Source organism: Urocitellus parryii, chromosome 7 (assembly GCF_045843805.1).
Source record: "Urocitellus parryii isolate mUroPar1 chromosome 7, mUroPar1.hap1, whole genome shotgun sequence".
NCBI classification, from domain to species: domain Eukaryota; kingdom Metazoa; phylum Chordata; class Mammalia; order Rodentia; family Sciuridae; genus Urocitellus; species Urocitellus parryii.
Genome location: NC_135537.1, coordinates 3,038,968 through 3,060,700, shown reverse-complemented (window position 1 = coordinate 3,060,700; position 21,733 = coordinate 3,038,968). Strand labels below are relative to the sequence as shown.

At 43.1% G+C, this 21,733-nt stretch overlaps 1 protein-coding gene across 6 annotated transcripts in view; it reads right to left on the bottom strand.

The window, feature by feature from the left end:
* The window catches only part of Ptk2 (protein tyrosine kinase 2), a 230,131-nt gene that overhangs the window by 183,399 nt on the left and 24,999 nt on the right, over nucleotides 1-21,733 (bottom strand). For all 6 annotated transcript variants that reach the window (XM_026403058.2, XM_026403061.2, XM_077801007.1 and 3 more), the window contains exon 2: nucleotides 14,515-14,610. The gene's annotated coding sequence lies outside the window, so the exon portion shown is untranslated. The remainder of the gene's footprint in view (nucleotides 1-14,514; nucleotides 14,611-21,733) is intronic.

The window sequence follows — 21,733 nt, the reverse complement described above, 5'->3', positions numbered from 1 at the left end:
CCCCTCCTTCATCTGTTATTCTGCTCCTTATCACATTAGGAGTAATGGCATCCTCATGGATCCTTATGTTATCTGGTGGCTTTTCATCTGTTGCTGCCATTTTTTTTTCTTTCTGATTTGGCATAAGGAAGTCCCCTCAGATCATCTCCTGGGTCCTCTGACATGTCCCTAGTATTTCCCAAGCATCTTCCTCCTCTTTAGCACTGTAGAGGCTCTGGGCATTTCTTGTCATCACTCTGTCCCATGCTGAGATGTGTAATTCTCCAAGTGGCCCTGTGTCTTTTGGTGGGAAACAGAACTTGGAGGACAAGATCTGGACACTGGGGGTGTCAGTGCTTGTAGGCCACCTTCATGTAAAGGAGAATGTGCTTGTGCACCCACATGTGCCCTGGACTCAGGATGCAGAATCTTGTTCTGCTCTTCTGAGGTGGCTCTGACCAGCTTCACTGGCTTCCACTGGGTGCTTGCTTTACCATGGCTCCCTGGGAGGTTCCAGTACCCCTCCTTTGGGCTTTGATGATCAGTAGGTTTGGGTAGATTTATTGATTCTGGGGTTTATCTTGGGCTCCCCTATTTCCACAAGCAGCCTTCTCCCAAATTTCTCTGACATCTCCTACCACCAAAGCCTGTCATAGACAGTGCCGAGTCAGTGCAGCAGAGAGCAGACTTCATGGGAGCCACTGATGTGCAGTGGTCACACTTTTCTCTGCAGGTCCCATTCTTGATGTCCTGAGTCTCCTGAGCTATGCACAGATTCAGTCTCCCAGGGACTTGGGCAGTTCGGATTAGGTTTGGAACTTGGCCTTTTGCTGCCCTTTTTGTTTCCACACATTCGCTTAAAACAGCAGTGGCTTTGTTCTGAAAACCATCAGCTAACCTTCTGGTGCCCTGCAACAGTCCTGCTACCCAGAGCAGGGCTGAGTGAGATGCCTGGCTGGGCAGGAGCGTGCAAGAAGCCTCAGGTCCTGCCTGCCTTGTATATTTCAATGTCTTCAAACAGTCTTACAAAGGATTCTGTCCAGCTTCAATACCCATGTCCAAGAGAAACTGCTGCTGCCTTTCCACTAGGAAGGCCTTCCCTCCTGCCATTTTTCTTCCCTTCTTGTCTAGCTTAATCTGTTTGATTTCTGTATTTGTGGTAATTTTTAGACACACAGCAAAGTTACAAGAATTTATTATTCTCCACACATGCACTGCCCAGGTCGCACCCACACTTCCCTGCTTTGTCAAAAGTGCACACCCAACCATCCGTCCCTTTGCCCACCACACACCTTTCTTTTAACACTGTGTTAAAAGCAAACGGAAGGTGGTAGATCACTTCACCCTGAACTTGGGTGGACACATTGTTACCAGAGTTGGTGCCTATTTGCAATCGTCTTTTCCCTGGTAGCCACACCTCGCAGGCACACTCCCTGCACTGACAAATGCCTGGCCCTAATGCCCGTCAGGTGTAGAGCCTTGCAGCGCCCTCCTCACATCTCCCCAAAGAGGTAACTTTCCTCCCACCTCTGGTTAGCATCACATGGCATGAGTGTTGCTGAAGCCTGTCCATGTCATTTCATGTAATGTCATGCCATTTCATGCTCCTTTCTGCTGGTCTGGGTTTCGCTGAATTGGTCGTATCTCCTTTGTCTTTTTTTTTTTTTTTTCTTAATAAACAGCTTCTTTTTTTTGGAAGAAATTCTTGCGGATTACAGAATTTGTTATGGTTTGGATATAACGTGCCCCTCAAAAGCTCACACATGAGACAATGCAAGAAGTTTCAGAGGAGAAATGATTGTCATAAATCAATCAGTTAATTAATCCCTGTTGGGATTAACTAAGTGGTGGCTGGAGGCAGGTGGGGTGTGGCTGGAGTAGGTTGGTTAATTGAGGGTGTGGCTAGGGGGTATATATTTTGTATCTGGAGCTGGAGTCTCTCTCTCTGCTTCTTGATCACTATGATGTGAGCAACTCTCCTCTGCCACCCTCTCCCACCATGATGTCCAGCTTCATTTCAAGCCCCAAGAAATGGAGCAGGCCTTCTGTGGATTGAGACTGCTGAAACTGTGAGCCCTCAAGTAAACTCTTCCTCCCCTACAGTTGTTCTCGTCAGATCCTTTAGTCACAGCAGTGAAAAAGCTGACTAAGACAGAATTCTGGATGGATTTTTTTTCTTTCAGTGCACTAAAGGTGTCCATGTGCCTTCTGGCTCCTCCTGCAGATTTCTAAAACTTATTTTATATGTAATTTTTTCAGCTCAGGTGCTGCACCTTACAAATTTCAACTTCTTTGACTTCCCAAAGTTCAAAATTTTCCCGCCTCTACCTACTGACAATGCTGCAGTCAAACTGCTTTCAACTAGATGGCCAGGGAGCTAAAAGGGCTCCCAGGTGGCTCTCTTCCCTCTTGGCATCACAGTCCTGCATGGCCTGTCGCCTCAAGGTTGGACAGAAGTGGTTCCTCTTTCTGTCCACAAGTCTAGTTATTTATGGAGAAGAACAGGCATGTCTCGTACCCTTCACTCCTTTGTGGCTTAAGTAGACCTCCCAGGATCAATGCTGTTTAAAGGCAAAAAGTTCATAAGCTGCCTATTTCTAAACTTTCTAGAAAGCAATGTGATAAAACTGCATGTATGTTAATATTAGTTTAGTTTAGCTATCAATTTTACTATCTAGAAGACCTTGGGTAATTTCCATTTTAACATAGAAAATTTATTCTTAATTTTGGCAGAACTTCTGTGTTATTTTGTTACTAAATTCTTACCAAATTTGGTTTACTCTGCCTTGTTTTTAATGCAAAGTAGTACTTCCTTCCTGGCTAAATGGATGCTGCATAAATGTTAACAGCTAATCCTAAAACCTGCAAGCAAAGCCTGTTTCTTCCATCACCTGCTCCTCCATTCAGGGACCTGTGGAGAATTGCTAGGGGGAAGTGAGGGTCTCTTCCCTGATTCAGTCCCCATGCTACATGCAGTGGCCCAGGCCTTATGCTCTTCTGAGGGTTTTCTCCTCTGAACTTTCAGATGATTGGTTGGAGATCTGTAGTTGTTCTTGGCTTTTGTTTTATTCCCACCTACTTTTCAATGTAAGTTTTAGTAACTTTTTCCCTTTAAAATATGTTTTTGTTAATTGGGAAACTGAGATTTGTCATTATTAGTTAATGCCAAAACACTACCCATATTATCAAAATGATTTTATGTAAACCTTCAATGAAATGACATACTATAAAATAAATAAGTGTACACATACTACTTAGCTTCTTTTGTTCTTATGTAGTTTCTTTTGTTTTTTTCTGGTACGGGGGATTGAACCTAGATGTACTCTACAGTTGAGCAACATCCCAGCCTTTCTTTGCTGGTACTGGGAACTGAACCCAGGGGTGCTCTACTACTGAACTATATACCTCTAGTCTTTTTTTATATCTTGAGATGGGATATTACTAAATTGCTGAGGCTGGCCTCTTAACTTGTGATACTACTGCCCTGGACATGGACACCTGAGTGGCTGGGATTACAGCTGTGTGCCCCACACCCAGTTTGGTATCTCGTTTTAATCCTCTGGTGAGACTTTGAAATGAAAAGCCTAGTGATGCAAATGGCATAAGGGACTACATGTAACCTCTAGGCCTGTGGCCAGAGTGGAACCTAAGATGTAAATGAGCAGAATTCGTGATAATGATGGTGTTGTTCTGCACCTCCAAGGCCACGAAGGTTGGATAAGTGTGAAAACTATGTATTACAGTTTTCCTCCTTTTGATGGACTGAGGGAACTGAGACGTGGTCAGCCTTGCACACATGAGACACTGGGTTCAATCCTCAGCACCACATAAAAATAAATAAAATAAAGGTATTGTGTCCATCTACAACTAAAAAATTTTTTTTAAAAATTTTTTTAAAGGTTGGAATGCAGCTCAGGTAGAGCACTTGACTAATATGCACAAGGCCCTGGTTCCATGCCCAGTGACCCCCTCAAGAAACACCACAGCTTCTCACCCTAAGTTTCCTATTCAGCATGTCAGAGGTGGGGCCCAAACACCTTACAAGTCTAACAAATTCCCAGGGAATGATGCTGATCCAAAGACCACCCCTCACCCACTGCCTAAAGTCACCAACGTGAACACACAATGGTGAACACACAACCGATCACAGAACAACCTGTATCATTGCCATCCCCACTCCTGTTTCCTGAAACTGTATAACTTCTGTGACAGTCCTCAACTCGTCATCAGAACATCATGCAAACTCAAACTTAGGGGTAACCTACAAAACAACTAGTCTGCCTCCTTCAAAACTGTCAGTGCACAAAAAGGGAAAGTCTAAGGACTATATCCAGACTAAAAAGATTGATGAGGCTGACTGAACGCCATGTGATCTGGAGAGGCTCCTGCAATAAGGAGAAGGACTGTCATAAGGAACATTAATAGGGCAACTGCCAAAATAAAAACAAGGAACACATTCCAGATAGTACATGTGTCACTGTTAGATCCTGTAAATTTGAAAATTATGTTACTATTATGGAATTGTAAAAATACCCTTCTCCCAGTAAACACTGACTGAATATTCTGGGGAAGAGGGCATAGTGCCTGCAACTCAATGGCATAAGGTTCAGTGGAAACAAACATATGTGAATATTCATGTGCATGTGTACATGTATACAGAGAGGGGAAGAAGAGCAAGGCCTCACGCACACTCTGAGGTCAGCTGGTGAGTCTAAGTGGAGGGCAAGTAGGCTCATCACTCCAATTCCTGCATCTTTTCCATAAACAAAAAGCTTCTCAAAACAAAGACTTTCAAAGAGGCAGAGGCAGCAAACTGGAAAGGATGCTGGAATGGCTTTCAGAGAAGGCCAGGGGAAGGCAAGGGGCATGGGGGTGCACACAGAAGTCTTCATCTGAGAGTCCTCAGTCATTCTGAGACACAAAAGCAGGTTCAGTATCTTTCAATGCATTTTTAGGCCTGTTAAATATCATTTTAGAAGATATGAGAAAATAAACATGATTAATAAACTCATGCTCCAGGTTGGAATGTGACCTCTTAGAAGATGCTTTAAATGCACTTAAACTCCACAGGTAAAGCAATGGGAATGAGCACAGTGTAAACAGCCACCCAGCATTCACAATGGAGCCCAAGACGACTGTGTGCGACTGCCACCTGATGGACCCAAGTGGGAATGGCATCAACTCTGGAGCCTGCAAGGGGACACCAAGAGATTTCCAGAGACAAACACCTTCCAAACAAATCAGATTTCTATGGTCTGCCAATTGTAATTTTATTTATTCGCTTATTTGTTCATTTATTTTTGTTTTGTTTTGTAAATTCAAGCTAAAAAAAAAAAGAAAAAAGAAAACTCAAACAACTAAGCCCTAGCTACTTAAAGGCAAAGTATAACACATTGAACCTAAAAGGTCATTGATCTAATTTCAGGAATGTCTGGAATCATACAAGATGCAAGAAGATTCTCCACCTAATTTTCTTAAACAATATTACTCATGGTGGGATATACAATATAATTAATCATTTTAAGTGGTGCTGAGGATCAGAATCAGTGCCCGCACAGTTGAGGCATGTGCTTTAGCAATGAGTAACACAAGCAGCTCATTCAAGCAAATTACTAAAGTTATCCTACTGAGATTTTACCAAAGAGAACCTTGACAGTGTAGATTGAGACAGTGAAAAACATAAAGAAGGTCAACCACCATCCCAAACATCATTTGCAAGAAGCAGACACCACATAGGACAGAGTCACATGAAGGCTGCAGCCAGCAGATCTGGATGCCAGGGTAACGCACCACCTACTGGAAACAGTAGAGTGCTTAGGGCAGAAGCTCAGACACTAAGGAAGCAAACTTGCTGGGGCCGCCTGCCACATACCTCCTGCATTACCCATCACCACACATTCCAGTGCTTCCCTGACCCAAGTGACCAAGGGCGTGGCAGAAAATGATGGCCTTCTTATCTCCAAAATGAAGATGCTAAATAGCCACTCCATAGGACATTGACAAATGCCACAAAATAGTGAGAAGCAACTCTCCTGCACACTTTCAAGAAACTCAATTTACAACTGTGAAACCTTGGTTAGTGTCTCAAATTTTCATTATTTACTGTATACATTTTTATTTTTATCAGCTTAAAGTACAATTGCACCCTACAATTATAGCGGTAACTAAAATAAAGAGCTGAAGAATGCATAATTAAATTGTCTTGTCTGTATCAGAGAAAGCAAGTTTATTAAGTTGTAAAGCTACTGTTCTAGTTCTCCAAAACTAGAACAACAGGGAAGAATCTAAAACAATTTAACTTGTAAAACATCTTTTATGTAAAACATCCTTCACATGTGCTAATTATATAACCTCTATAAAACACAATTTAATTATACAAAACAAAATGCCTTTAGGCTATAAATAAATCAGATCACAAAAATCAACTGAACACTACAAATTAAAAATGAATGCTTTCAGAGTTTGGGTCCATGCTGAAATGTGGGCCACACACATTCCATGACCTCTAATACAAGAAAAACAAACTTTAATCCAACTGTAGAAAAGAACTGAGCAGAAATGATTGTGTTTCCACCTACGTATGTCTCCTTCTTTTTAATGCTTGGCCTCTTGAGCCTGGACAGGGTGCTTGGCACAGGGGTAGGGTTCCTCGCCCCAGGAAGAGCTCTGGTGCCACTGACAGACTCCCCACCATGTCCAGGAACCAGGATGCTACACAGCAGTCATGGTGGTGCAGCTCGAGTTTCTGCCTGGAAGCTGCTCTGGAATCCCCCATTTTGCTGCTGAAGTCAGCAGTATACTCCTTTCTGCTAATGAACGGGACTCGGCTATACAAGAGGACCAAAGTCTGGTCTGTTCATCCGTTTACCAGCGGAGGTGTCTCAATTACTTCTGGTTACCATGAAGACAGCTGCTATCAATATTCAGGGAGGCCTTCTGGATTGTGCAAGTGAGTGTCCAACTACATTTTTTTACTGACAAGCCTCTTTCCACAGTGAGCAGCTCTGAACTCCTGTCAGCCAAAGTGGGAGCTGCACATGCTTGTGCTCTGGCACTGCTGCCTTCTGCTTGGTCTAAAGCTACCAGCCCCACAGGTCCCGACAGCATCTCACTGTGGTGTGGTCTGCATTTCCTAATGACCATGGATGCTGAGCATCTTTCTAAGGGCACACTGTCATCCATACAAAATGCATTAAGTGTCTGTTCAAAGCTTTTGGCCATTTTTAATTGAAATTTTTATTGAGACACATGATTTTTTAATACAGTTTATCAAAAAAACACTGAAAAGTCTGTGTAATAAGCCACTTAGAATTCATGAAAAACAGACAAAAATAAAATGCCTCCTTGCCAACTCCCACTCACCATAGCCTGTCCACCCCTGAAAGAAATGCAAAAACAAGCAGAAAAAAGGCTCACCCACCCTCTCCCCAACTCTAAATATGATAATTCTAAGAAAGGGTACCTGCCTACTTCTAGGGTCAGGAAGCCAAACTTTCACACTATTACAAATGTCTGATGGGAAACCATCCTTCCCTCAGTATTAGCTGGGACTGGTTGAGCACTGTGTGGTGTTTCATAGAAGCAGGGGTAAGCCAGCTCAGGAGGTAGCACTATCCTCTTGCCAGGTAAGCACAGGGCCCCACCTGTGCACTGGTTGAGCACAAGGGCTAAGCTTCAAGAGAAGAACCTGACACCATCATAGGAACCTTGCACAAGTTTCACCATCTCTAAGTTCAGTTTATCTGTAAAATGGGAGCAGTAGTCACTGCCTTACTGAGCTACTGTAAGAATCGCACCAGAGTCAGAGTCCACACACACCTGAAAACTGTTCTGTGACTATCATTCTTCACCTTAACTCCTGCATCTCAAATGTAAGCAAGATTGGGAAAATGGCCTTCAAGGGCCACCCTGTTTCTGAACCACACCGCCCTCTGATGGAAGTACTTCCAACAAAGACTGGGAGCAGAACCTCTGGCACATGCTCTTTCAGAAGCACACTAGCGTTCCCCCAGAACCAGACTGCACTGCTCCCTTTCCTGCATTTAAGTTTCTCAGAAAATGAAGTGTGGTAAGCCCATACTCCTGCCCACCCAGGTGGCTCAAGAGCACCCAGCAAAGCGCAGGTCAAAGAAAGCTGGGAGGCGCTGGGGCTGTAGCTCAGTGGTAGAGCCCTCACTAGCCCTGGGTTCAATCCCCAGCACCACACAAAAGGAGAATGGGTGAGCTGGGGTCAAAACACTCCACTGCCCAGTGTCAACTCATGCCAATAGCTTACTCCTCAGAAAGCAGTTTGGACCTCTGAACATGAGTTTTCTTGCCTGCAGAGTGGCAATACCACCATCGACCCCTAGTGCATCTGGAATGACTAAGCACCCTAGTGGGGGGTATATTTGATGGCGGTGATCACATCCTTAGGCCCAACATAACCCAAATGCAACCTGCCTGTCTTCCCTCTTCAGAGCAGGAGCCACTAAGTTAAACCACCATTTCAGCAGCCTCTCCCCATACACCTAAACTGCTCTGAATACCACCAAATGACCTCCACTATGCTATTTAGTACGAGGTCAACCCAAAACTTCAACTTGACCTTTCTGCTGCATGACAAAGTTGAACATGCCCTTCCTCATGAAGTATTTTCATCCCTTCTTTCCATAGCAACCAATACTGGTTTTTCCAGCAGCTGCTCTGTGCTGCTAACACTCCTCCTGACCATTTAACAGCAAAGTAACATACAGCTCAGTCTCTGGCCAGCTTCTCTATGCTCACCAGTGACCACCTAGTGTCCCTTAGCTTGCACTTCTACTTCCAGCTCAAAATTCTCTTCCAAGCTCATATTCCAACTGCCAGAAACCCCTAGGAGGCCCTAAGGAACAGATCCAAATGAGAAATGCCTGAAGGTGCACTCCTCATACACCACTGAGTCCCAGCCCAGTCCTGCAGGCTCCTCCCACAGCCTCACAGGCAACTGGCCCCTACTTTCCTGCCTAGTCCCACAGGTTCTACTTTCAAAATGCATCCAAGGTCTACCTGCTTCTTACCACCACTACCTTTGCCACCCTAGCCCATGACGCCTCTGCTGCTTGCCTGGTCCCCTTCACAACCAGTGGGGACTCACCAGTGTCTATTCCTACATTTTCTCTGTTACTGAACTGAGGAATATTCCGCTCCACAGCAGCAAAAACAGCACTCCAGCTGCCCTTCACTAGATACCTGCACTCGCCATGGTGCTGCTCCCTCCCAGCAATGCTCTTTCTCCTAGTCATCCGCCTGTAGCCTGCAGCGCCTACTGCGGAGCCTACCTACGCCACAGTATTTAGGTGAGACCTGCTTCCCAGCTTCCAGCTCGTGGCTTGGGCTCTCACTATGCTGTTGCTATGATTGTTCCCCCTCCATCCACCCTCTGGCTTGTGCTGCAGCTGGATCAACCTAATGCCATGAGAACCACATCTGGCAATCAGCAAGAACTCAGCAAACATTCCCTGAACTTAATGGCTAGTCCACAGTACAAACCAATTCTTTACCAGGATCACCAGCTCCCACTGTCTTTCCAATGGAGCAGCCTGGAAAGAACCCATTCCACAGTTCATGCGAACACTGGAACTACTCTCAGACTAATTGGCTGCTGAGGGCTGGCACCAGACAAGGATGGCATGATCTCAACTGCCCCTCCTTCCTCACTGCTGCAAACCCTCAGAGGCATCACAGCTCCAACCACAGGTGTGCCAACTCTGCTCACACGGGCACAGCCTCAAGCCCTGCCTCAGAGCAGAACAAAAGCCACTCCAAGAAAACCAGCTCCACTGCCCCGACTTCAGTTACAAACACAGAAGGGGTACAATAAGTATCTGTTGAAGAAATGAGGAACAGAAAAGCAAATGTCTTGCCCAGAGTACAACAGCAAACATGGTAGTGTCATTAGCCTCAGAAATACCTGACACCAAAACTATTGCTCTTACCCAAGCTGTGTGGCCTACACCTTAAGGTCCTCACAACAGGCCAACATGTCACATCCTACCCCTAAGACCTCATGACAGGCCAACATGTCACATATCACTGCTAAGGTCCTCATGGCAGGATGTCACATCCTACCCATAAGGTCCTCACAACAGGACAATGTCACATCACACCCCTAAGGTCCTCATGACAGGACAACGTCACATCCCACCACTAAGATCCTCAGGACAGGACAATATATCATATCCCGACCCTATGGTCCTCATGACACACCAAAATGCCACACTACACATGCCCATCCCTTACAGTCCTTAGTGGCTTCAGGTTCAAGAAGGAAGACTAGCACTTTCTAGTGCTCTAAGGACTTCATGAAACAAAAGCACTAGAGAAAATGACAAATCTCTAATAATAAAAATCAGAAAAGGGAGAGTCACCAAAAGATGAGAATCCAACAAATATCCAAATATTAAAAAGGAGCTGGGAGCAGAATGATGTCAGAGACCCACAGACACTGAGCCCTGGAACAGGCAGGCTTCTGGCCGTGAGGTTGCTGAGTGTGGCCTAGTTCCATGACAAATTATGCTCAGGCCAACCCAGCATCTCCTCTTGGACAAAAAAAAAAAAAAAAAAAAAAAAAATCCAAGGGTATCTCTCTAGAAAATGAAGCAAAGGTTTATGGTACAAGTATTGACCTTCTGAGAGTAAAACCTCCCCGCCACCTGGTTATCTGGGGCTGACAAAACAGAAGCATGCTGAGGCAGAGAGCCCAGGCTAAACTCCTTCAGAATGCTGCTCCAACTCAGGCAAACATCAAACCCTGCTTCTAGGCACTTCAGACAACCACAGCCCACTAGACCCCAAGGAATGCACCTCCACCCAAAAGGAGTCAGTACCGAGAGAGAGAAACAGCCTTGAAAGAAAAAGCCAAGATGGAAAGCTGAAGAACACCTACAAGAGATAGGCAAAACCTCACTAAGCACATCTAGGAAGAACTCTGAATCCTTAAAACAAGAGACTCAAAATAACAAAATGATCCCTATAATTAAAAAACATACACTGTTTTTAGAGTTCAACCCATGTGCAGCCCCTGAACATTTGGCTGGAACTGCAAAGGTAGCAACATGAAACCCAGCAGTGTAAAAGGTAGAAACAAAAGTGTGACCCAGGACAAGGACACTTGCTAGAAAGGGAGGGAAGAGCCAGTTCCTGGGGCAATACCATCCTTACCCTGCAAATTGAAGAGCAAAGATTCTAATATAAACTAAGGGCCCAAGGAAAAGATTGTTAAAATCACGAAAGAAGACTTTTACAAGAGAAATACACATGGAGACTATCCAAAAATGAGACGCAGGAAGAGATGTGGGAATAGCACCAACCCACAACAGATCACTTAAAACTGAGAGGCCACAAATGGCAAGGTTTACATGAAATATCACGTTTTGGAGATAACATCAGCACACCCAAAATGAAAAGTGGTTGAAGGAAGAAGCCTGTGGCATGGAATTCAGGGTTGGGAGGGGCTGATGCTGGCTTTCCATCCACTCTCCTAGCTTTCAATCATATAAACAAGTAAAAAAGCACCACCAGTCCTTCCCCACTGCCCTCAGCCAAGCACAGCTCCTTCAGAGGGCAGAAACCATGCATCCAAGACACAGCCCAGCCTCCTGCTTCACTCTGAACACCTCCCCCAGTTCTCTCTGGCAAACCTGGTTCTACCTATAGCAAACTGCATCCACAGGGACTCAACACCAAACCTGCTCACCTCTGAGCCTCCATATAAGACCCACTCCCTGCCCACCCCTCAAGAACAAGTGTTCCTACTCTCCAGGGCTCCTACTGGACACGGCACCCCTGGGAGCAGTGTCCAGCAGGCTGACAATGCTGGGCTGAGGCCCAATGAATACTCCCAGAGCAACTCGATGAGCACTCCCAGAGCAACTCTTTCTCCATGCAGCACTCACCAGCCTGTATGAGCTGCCCAGCCCCTGAAGAAAGGATGTTATAAGAACAAGGCTCACAGAAAATCTCAGCCTAGCATAGCGCCCAGCATTCTAGACTCTTAGGAAATGCTCTTTGGAGTAGAAGTCCCAGACCTCAGAATCCAAATGCCAACTGTTTGGGGGCTATAAAGGGTGCCTCTATTCACAAATACAGCGGGTTGCAGAGGGTCTCAGGGGAGTTTTCCTCCTGTCTACCACCTTTCCATAACCCATTAGCCCTGAGAATGACCTGCAAACTCACCAGAAAACTGAAACCACATCACATAATTTCCCTTCCCTAATACCTAAAAACCGAAGTAGATGTGGGGAGAAAGGAGAACAAAGGAGGAAAGCAAACTGATTCTCATATGGAAATGGAAAAAACAAACCAGGGTTCCTACTCTAAAAACACTTGCTATGGTGGACACAGTGGCACTCGCCTGTAATCCCAGCAACTTGGGAGACTAAGCCCAGCCTGAGTGCTTAGCAAGACCCTAAAGCAACTTGTTGAGATCCTGTCTCAAATTTTTTAAAATAAAAAAGGTCTGGGGGCTAGCTCAATGGTAAGACACCCCTGGGCTAAATCCCCAGTACCAAAACAAAAAATGAAAACACTGGCTAAAGTAAAATTCAATATAAATTATCAGAATACTGACTCCATGAAGTCCAAGTTCATGAGGCACTCACTGTGGTGACATACTGGTTAAACAAAATGCTCCTAGCTAGCACTAACCCAAGGGAAACTAGTGACTCTTCCATCAACACATCTGTCCTCAGTTTACTAAGCTCTGTTCAAATGGGGATGGACTCTCACGTCTACGATTTCCCTACTATGGACCAGGAACTAAGGTCCACAGCTCACAAATCAGCAATATATACAAATTATAAGTAATCTAATCTCTTCTTTTGGGGGGGGGGGTACCAGGGATTGAACTCAGGGGTACTTGCCCACTGAGCCACATCCTCAACCCTATTTTGTATTATTTGGAGACAGGGTCTCACTGAGTTGCTTAGTACCTCACTTTTGCTGAGGCTGGCTTTGAACTCACGATCCTCCTGCCTCAGCCTCCCAAGCTGCTGGGATTATAGGTGTGCACCACCGTACTCAACTTTAATCTAATCTCTTCAGGGATCAGTTCTACTCTCACGATAATGGGAAGAAAAATACCACCAAATACTATTTGCTATTTTAAGTGTTGAACAAATTACACAAATCTCACAGCATCTTCATAACAATCCATAAGAAAGATCATATAACAGTCTCCTTTGTCAGGGAAGAAACTAGGTTTAGGTAGATTAAACAACTTGATTAAGGTTGAATTATTAGTATACAAGATGCCCAACCCTTATCCATAATTTTATTTTCTGAAGTTTTAGTTACCCACAGTCAACATGGCCCAAAATTATTAAATGGAAATTTCCAGAAATAACTCCTAAATTTCAAATTATATACTATTCTGAGTAGTATGATAAAATGTGCCCTATCCCACCTGGGACATAAATCATCCCTTTGTCCTGTATATGTCTTTGTTTATGCAAACCTTACTCATAAGGCTATTGCAGCACTGCAGTGTTTGCATTCAAGTAACACTTATTTCCTTAATAATGTCCCCAAATCACAAAAGTAGTAATTCTGGCAATCTGATTATGCTAAAGAGAAGTTGTAAAGGGTTTCCTATAAAGTGAAGAGCTGAGGGCTGGGGATGTAGCTCAGGGGTAACACACTTGCTTAGCCTCCTTAAGGCCCTGGATTCAATTCCCAGCATCACCACCACCACCACCACCACCACCCCCCAAAAAAGTGAAAAGTTGAAAATACAACAAGATATTTTAAAAGAGAAAAAGACCACAATCACATAGCCTTTACTACAGCATCTGGCAATGGTTTTATTTTATTATTAGCTGTTATTTGTTAATCTCTTACCATGCCTAATTTATAAATTTGATTATCAAAGAAATACATGTATATTGGGGCTGGGGTTGTGACTCAGTGGCAGAGCACTTGTCTCACATGAGTGAGGCACTGGGTTCAATTCTCAGCACCACATAAATAAATAAAAGTATTGTGCCCATCTACAACTTTTTTAAAAATCTAAAAAAAAAGAAAGAAATACATGTATAGGGGAAAACACAGTACATATGTGGTCAGAGTCTATGGCAGCCTCATGCATGCTGCAGATAAGAGAGAATGACTGGAAATAAGCAGCCAACGTCTGAATCCAGAGTCCAGGAGGATAAGAGAGCAACCTGTAGGAGGTTACACTGAAGCCAGGCACTGCCAGTTATAACATCAGCAATGTTTGGCCTCTCTGTCTTTGTTTATGCAAGCATTACTCATAAGTAATTACAACTTAGTGTTTATAATGCCCAGAGTATGCAAGTGTTACTATTAGCATCAGCCAATATAATTATACAGCCTATCTCAGAAAAGCAACACAGAGCTTCACTCTCAGTGACACCGGACGACCCATGCTTCTCCCCTCACCTGCCCTACAAAACCAACTGTTTTGTTTGCTGCTACTATATGTCACAGAGATCCTAGGACAGGTGAAGGAAAGCAGACAAAAGGACCAAGACACAAGTGTAGAAGAATCACACTCACAGTTCAAAAGGCAGCAAAGCTCTGTGAAAATATCCGAAGACGATCTGAAAACACTGCTAGTGCCTCCTTTCTCCTTCCATCATAGTCCAGGGGAAGCTGAAGAGACAAGAGACACACACGTGACTACCTTCCTTCACCGTGTTTTCAAGCACTACTGTATCTACCACCTTAGTCGGCCTCTGCGTGCATACCTTGCCAACTGGGCTAGACTCTGAATGAAGGAAAAAAAATATTACCACAGGGCCTGGGGTTGTGGTCCAGTGGCAGAGCACTTGCCCAGCATGCATGAGGCACTGGGTTCAATCATAGCACCACATAAAAATAAATAAAGGTATTGTGTCCATTTGCAATTAAGAATCCAAGTGACACTCAATTACCAGTGTCATCAAAGACACCTGATATACAAGAGGGTTAAGTGATGGATATCATCCACCGGTTAATAATGAACAAATGAAATAAATGCTAAAAAAAAACAACTCTCTCTCTCCCTCTCTACAAATATATATATATGTATGTATAATATATATGTACATATGTATATATTATACATATATATATAACCACAACCCATGTGTCCAAGTCCATACTTTAATTATATAAACACAAATACACAAATAAAAGAGGTAAAAACCATTAAAACATCAACAAGCGTAAATCAACCTGCCACAAAGTTGGCTAATAAGTTCAAGGTAAGATAAGAAACAGAAGGCACATTTTTATTTCACCCCCTCTAACTAAAGTTACACTAAAGAGTTTTTTTTGTTTGTTTGTTTGTTTTTAATTAAAAACCAAACATGCAGGCCAAGGAAAGTTGAAAGGAGAAAAAAAAAAAAAAAACCTCAACATTTGTGAAATTGTAAGAAAAGTCTCTAATGCACACCGAAACAAAAACAAATGAGGAAAAAGAAAAAAACCTGGAAGACAAACAACAAAAGACTCGGGGGCACAGTGAATGACTCCATACACCAAGATGGCCAGCAGTGGCCACCAGCCCCCTCCAGAGCAGGACATGTGGAAGCCCAGAGCCCAATGCAGCAAAGGCTGCAGACCAGGGAAGAAGGCAAAGGCCCAGGAGGGGGCTCAGGGAGCTCCCCCACCCACCCCACCTGCCAGACTAGAGGCTGCTCTAGAAAGGGGCACCATTGGGATGGGGTGGGCCTGGCCAATGGGACTGACAGTAGATCCCCTCACTGAACACACACTCCAGCCCCCAGCACTTGGCATTCAAATCCTAATCCTGCAAGAAAGAGACTATCAGAGCATTCTTGGGGAATCTGATCAGCCTAGAGGAAAAACAAAGATAACAACACGGGATTCCCCAACAAATGGCCTGTCCAGATGCCCTCATACAAAACTCAGTTGAAGGAAGCCACCCATGTGTTTAAAGAAGAATTTCTTGATTCATGGCAAGGAAATACTACTAGGCATGTGAGAAGAGCCTTTGATGCAGAAGATAGAGACCAACAAGGGGAAGGGGTGGGGATGCCAATGTGGAGGAAAAGGAACCATATGAGCTACAAGAACCCAGGCACACTTGTCAGCAAGATTTGGCAGCACACCTCTCTGGCAGAAGCACAGTTTGCCTTGCTGATCCACTTCCAAACATGTGTTTGACACTTTGGTATTTCTAACAATTTCAGCACCCAACACGGGGCCCCATAAGTCACCTGGGGTCATGCGGGCTCTCCCCTTATAGAAGACAGGTCTGCCTTTTTGCAGTGGTCTTAGAGTGGGAGGGTGATCCCTGAGGCTGATCCAAAATCAAAAGAGGGTTGGCAGCATGGAAAAAGGGCCCAAGCAAGTACCATGGCAACCAGGTAACCCATGCATGGACCAAGGCAGGAAAATCTATTCTTGAGCTCAAGAGAGAAGTACTTCCTTGGTGATAGGGACATCTTGGAGGTTGTGTGTGACTCAGACTCTATTCAGAAACACAAAACCAGGGTGTATAAGTAACCTCCAATAAAGACAGGGTGGAGTACGAAGCAGTGTGGGGCGGAAGGGAAGGGCTTAATTACACAAACCACCAAAAAAAAGGGGGGGGGATAAAAATTTTAGGCCTAGGGACAGGGAAGGACAATAGAAAGATTCCATATGTAAAGTTTTCTTCTAAAGTAAAAATGGGGCTAAAGCAGTGGCTCAGTGGTTGGAAGAGCCCTTGCCTAGCATGTGTGAAGCACTGGGTTCTATCTTCAGCACCATATAAAAATAAATAAAAAATAAAGGTCCAGGGCTGGGGCTGTAGCTCAGTGGTACAGCGGAGTGGTATGAACTTTTTGTATACATATAGATTACACCTGTTAATCTATATGTATATAGATTATATACATATAGATTAACAAATTTGATCCTCAGCACCACATAAAAATATGAAGACATAAAATAAAGTTATTATGTCCATCTACAACTAAAAACAAATTTTAAAAAAATTCATGTATAGATGAGTACTCATAAATTTAATGAATGGCCTTTCAGTTCATATGATTCAAATAACTTCAACAAAAAGTTTAAATTGGTAAGAGTAAGATGCCTTTGAAACTTCTAACCCACACTCTGCCAATCAGAGTGTTGGTTTCTATAAAATATTTAAAGTACAACGTCCATTGCTTCTAAGAATTTTTCTTCGGCAGGAATAACTGACTTAAAGTGTTAACTAGAGTTGTAAGTTAGAAATGGGTAAATTAGTTTTTTAACATGAATGGGATTACTCTTCATAAATGTGTTTCTTAGGAGTCATCTGATTAATTTTGTAAAGTTAAAATAGTAAAATATCAACTAAGCACAAATTCAAGTACTCTCAGCTTCTTGAATTCCATACGGTAACATATTTGGGTCTACTAAAAATGTTTTTTTGTTTAGTAAATTTTAAAAAGAAAGATTTAAGATTGCTCATTTCTGGGTTTTAACCTACAAGCAAAGTTACTAAGATTTAAAATTCTAACAGGTGTAATCTATATGTATACAAAAAGTTTCAGCTGTGTTTTGATTAAAGTACTAAAAAAAAGTGTGAATATTTCATCTTATTGAAAAGGAGTAAGGTTTGTTTTCTCTAACTTCCATTTGGGTTCACCCCACTTCCATTTTCCCACCACTCTGAAATAAGGAGTTGACTGAAACGTTTAAGATCACAGGGTGGCCTTTACATTTGGTGGGAGGACCTTAATTGAGGCCCATTACCCTGAGTGCCTGACTATTAACTATCCTATCTTCTTCAGGGGGCGAAAGCTGCCAGTCACAAAGGAAACAACATGTATGTAACTAGATAAAGGTAACCTGTTATCAATAAGATATATAGAGAATTTTGTGTTATTTTTTACACTGGGTTGGGAATTTAAAATCTTTTTTTTTTTTTTTTTGTACCAGGGATTGAACCCAGGGGCACTTAACCACTGAGCCACACCCGGAGCCCTTGTTGTATTTTGTTTAGAGACAGGATTTTGTTAAGTTGCTAGGACTTTGCTAAATTGCTGAGGCTGGCTTTGAACTTTCGATCCTCCTGCCTCAGCTTCATGAGCTGAGTGTGCCACCACACCCAGCTAAATATATTTTTGAAAGATAATAATAAAAGGTGATGTTTTTAAAGGTTGACATTGTGAAACATTGATGTATTTGGCACTTTTCCACAAAAAGAAAGCCAGAAACTCTCTCAATTTTTGTCGGACTCACGTTTCCAGTGTAATGCTGTATTACTATCAAGAGCACTGCCTTACCTAAAATAAGGCCCACATTAGGGTGGTTCCAAAGTGGGCTAGACTTAACCTCATTTAAAGTTATGTTTTTGTTGTAAAGATTACATCTCAAAATAAATGGGATATAATACTCAACTAAGTAAAGGTTTATGATTATAAAAATCATGTTTCTTGGTTCATAGCTATTATACAAACTGGATGTTTTTTGCTTGTTAATTTCATTTTGTATTTTCCTTTTTAAAAAAAGAAAGAAATTTTTTAAGGCGTATAAACTGGTGGGCTGGTATTGTGGATCAGTGTTAAGAGCGCTTGCCTCACACACGTGAGGCACTAGGTTCGGTCCTCAGCACCACATAAAAATAAAATAAAGGTATTGTGTCCACCTATAACTAAAAAATAAATATTTTTAAAAAATGTATAACTGTTGCCTGTTAATGTTTTGCAGAACCACTGCTTCTAACATAACAACCTGAGGTAATTTGAGACAATAAGCCATCACAGATAGGATATAATGCTGACTTCCGGTAATTAAACAAAAGGGGTTACTGTAAAAATTAAACACGTTAAAGTATAACCTATTACCCCCACATTAAGACTGGTGAAACTGGCCTGCTGAACATTTAAAACTAAGACCTGGAGACCAAAGTCAAGGAAGTAAAAGGGCTAAGGAAAAACAGTCAATATTTTGGCCCTTGCCCTCTTTTGTCAACCAAAACTCAGGGAACAATGGCAGTTCTATAAGGGCCCAGGGTCTAGTGAGTCACCCAACCCCCCAATGAGGGGGATCAAGAGGACCCTAGAGAACAGGAGGACAAACAACACACTTTCTGCAAAGAGGAGGGTCCCTGAAGAGGGAAATGTCCCTGATGCTTCCAAGAGAAGCCATGTATGATCAGCAAGACCCTATCTTATCTAGGTAGAGGAAAAGCTGAAGGAGCCAAGAGGCTTCTCACAATTTCCCAAGAGTGATCCCTAACAAATCTCAGCTGACTCCAACTACATGAAAAAGGTCAGTTTTGAATAACTTTCTCTTAAACCAGGCAAAAGAATATAACCAAAGCAGCCATATATGGACATTTAAAAGATAAGACAGGGCTGGGGATGTGGCTCAAGCGGTAGTGCGCTTGCCTGGCATGCGTGCGGCCCGGGTTCGATCCTCCAGCACCATATACAAACAAAGATGTTGTGTCCGCCAATAACTAAAAAATAAATAAATATTTTTAAAAAAATAAATAAATAAATAAAAGATAAGACAATGGTTATTTTATTTATTTTATTTATCAACACAAATCCTCCTGAAAGTAAAACTGGGAGATTATAAAGCAAGGGTTTTTATACAGAAGTACCTAGTAAATATCACAAAAAGGTTCTGTCAGAGTCTCAACTTTGTTCTAAGTCAATTCAAAGGGTACCAGTACAAAAATGAAAATGAAATCAAAAGGTATTAAAGGGGGGGGGCGGGGGGCACATGCCAATAATCCCGGCAGCTCAGGAGGCCGAGACAGGAGGATCGCAAGTTCAAAGCCAGCCTCAGCAACGGTGAGGCACTAAGCAACTCGAGTGTGACCCTGTCTCTAAAAATAAAATACAAAATAGGACTGGAAATGTGGCTCAGTGGTCAAGTGCCCCTGAATTCAATCCCTATTACCCCACCCCCTCAAAGAAAAGAAAAAGAAAAAGGGGGTCTTGTGAGAAATAGAAAGTCTAGTGGTCAATTTTCAAAACACAGTATTTAGCCTTAATAGAATGTGAGATCGAATGTAGTCATTTTACCTACAGCCCTTCCCTTTGCCTGCCTCAATTTTAAAATTAGCTAATTGAACAGATTACAACTCCAGTTCTTCCTCTAGGCAGCACTATGTTAGGGACAGATGCAGATGGAGTGCTGCCCAGGTACACTGGCTAGCCAGGTTCAGCAACATGTCCTTCAGGCAGAAGTACAGTTTTCTCTAGAGAAAATGCTGACTGTCACTGCTCCGGGTGTGCTTGCTCACCCAGACACCAGATCTCACAAGACCATCAATAAAAAACCTCACTTTTGCTATACCTCATGTCTTTTGTCCAATCTTGGGTTTGAGCAGATGAGCTTGTTTCTCATGGTTGGGACAAAATCTTATGGTTTGATATGAGGTGTCTGCCCAAAGTTCCTGTGTTAATGTAGAAGTACTTAGAGGTGAAATTACTGGACTGTGAGAAATGTAACCTAGTCAGTCCATCCTAGTTCAAACAGACTAACTGGATAGTAACTGTGGGCAGGTGGGACACGGCTGAAGGATGTGGGTCATGCCCTGGAATGGTTCATCTCCCTCTCCTCCTTTCTTCCTCCTTGTTTCCTGGCTGCCATGAATGGAGCAGCCTTCCTCTGCCACTAGTTTAAGACCTGATGTTCTGCCTCACCTTAGGCCCAGAGCAATGAATGGTCTTGGTCAATCACGGACAAAACCTTCAAAAATAAACCGTTCCTGGGGCTGGGGTTGGGGCTCAGTGGTAGAGTGCTTGCCTGGCATGTGTGAGGCACTGGGTTCAATTTTCAACACTACATATAAATAAAATAAAGGTCCATCGACAACTAAAATACATAACACACATAAAATAAATAAAACTGTCCCTCCTCCAAGTTGTTCTTTTTGCATATTTTAATCACCGCAACAAAAAATTAACATACCTATCTTCTAGTGGAACTAAATTGCTTTCGGTTTACAAGTAACTCGAGCCCTCTCTCATATCTCCCTGCCACTTACTGCTACCTCCACTGGATCACCTTCCGTGGCTAGCTGGTGATGCACGGATGGGTGCTGCCTTCCCCTGCACTCCACAGCATGTCTTCATTCACAGATATGATTCAGTGACTGACATCAGCCGTGCCCTGCACTAGACAATGGATATACAGCAGTGAACAAGAGACACAGCCCAGCCCCACAGAAATCAAATGGTGCAGCTTAGTGCTTAACACACTTCTTAGAATGAACATTAGCTCTCCTCTGTGCAAGACTCTAGGGACAATGACAGCCTCTGCCAGCTAGGCAGCCACAGAACCTCCACACCAGGTAAATAACACTATCAAAGAAAACCAATGTGAAGTTACAAAAAAGCTACAGTCAGCTACAGTTAGAAGTACTTGCTCTTCGAAGGTTCTCTGCCTCTTTTGCCTCATTCAGGGGTGTCAAGTTAAAAGCCTCATTCACTGAAATATCTTGAGTGTCCTGGAGCTTGCTTTCTTCTCCCTGCTGAATGCAGAAGCACCCCACCCCAGTTATTCCCCATGCCTGATTTTTGCTTTCCACTCTACTTCCAGTAGTATGCATCACACCTAAAACAGGGCCCACACTACACAATGATCAGTAAATACTTCCTTGGTGCGTGACTGACTTCATGAATGGATAAGTGGATATACTGGATTTAAAAACTGCTCTTTGCTTTATTTTGTATTTTTAAGGAAAATTTAAGCAAATGAGAACACTGGGTCATAGCAACACTAAGCCCGTTGCCTCCTGCTGCTTCAACTTAAGGCAAGATGTGTAGTTCTAGCT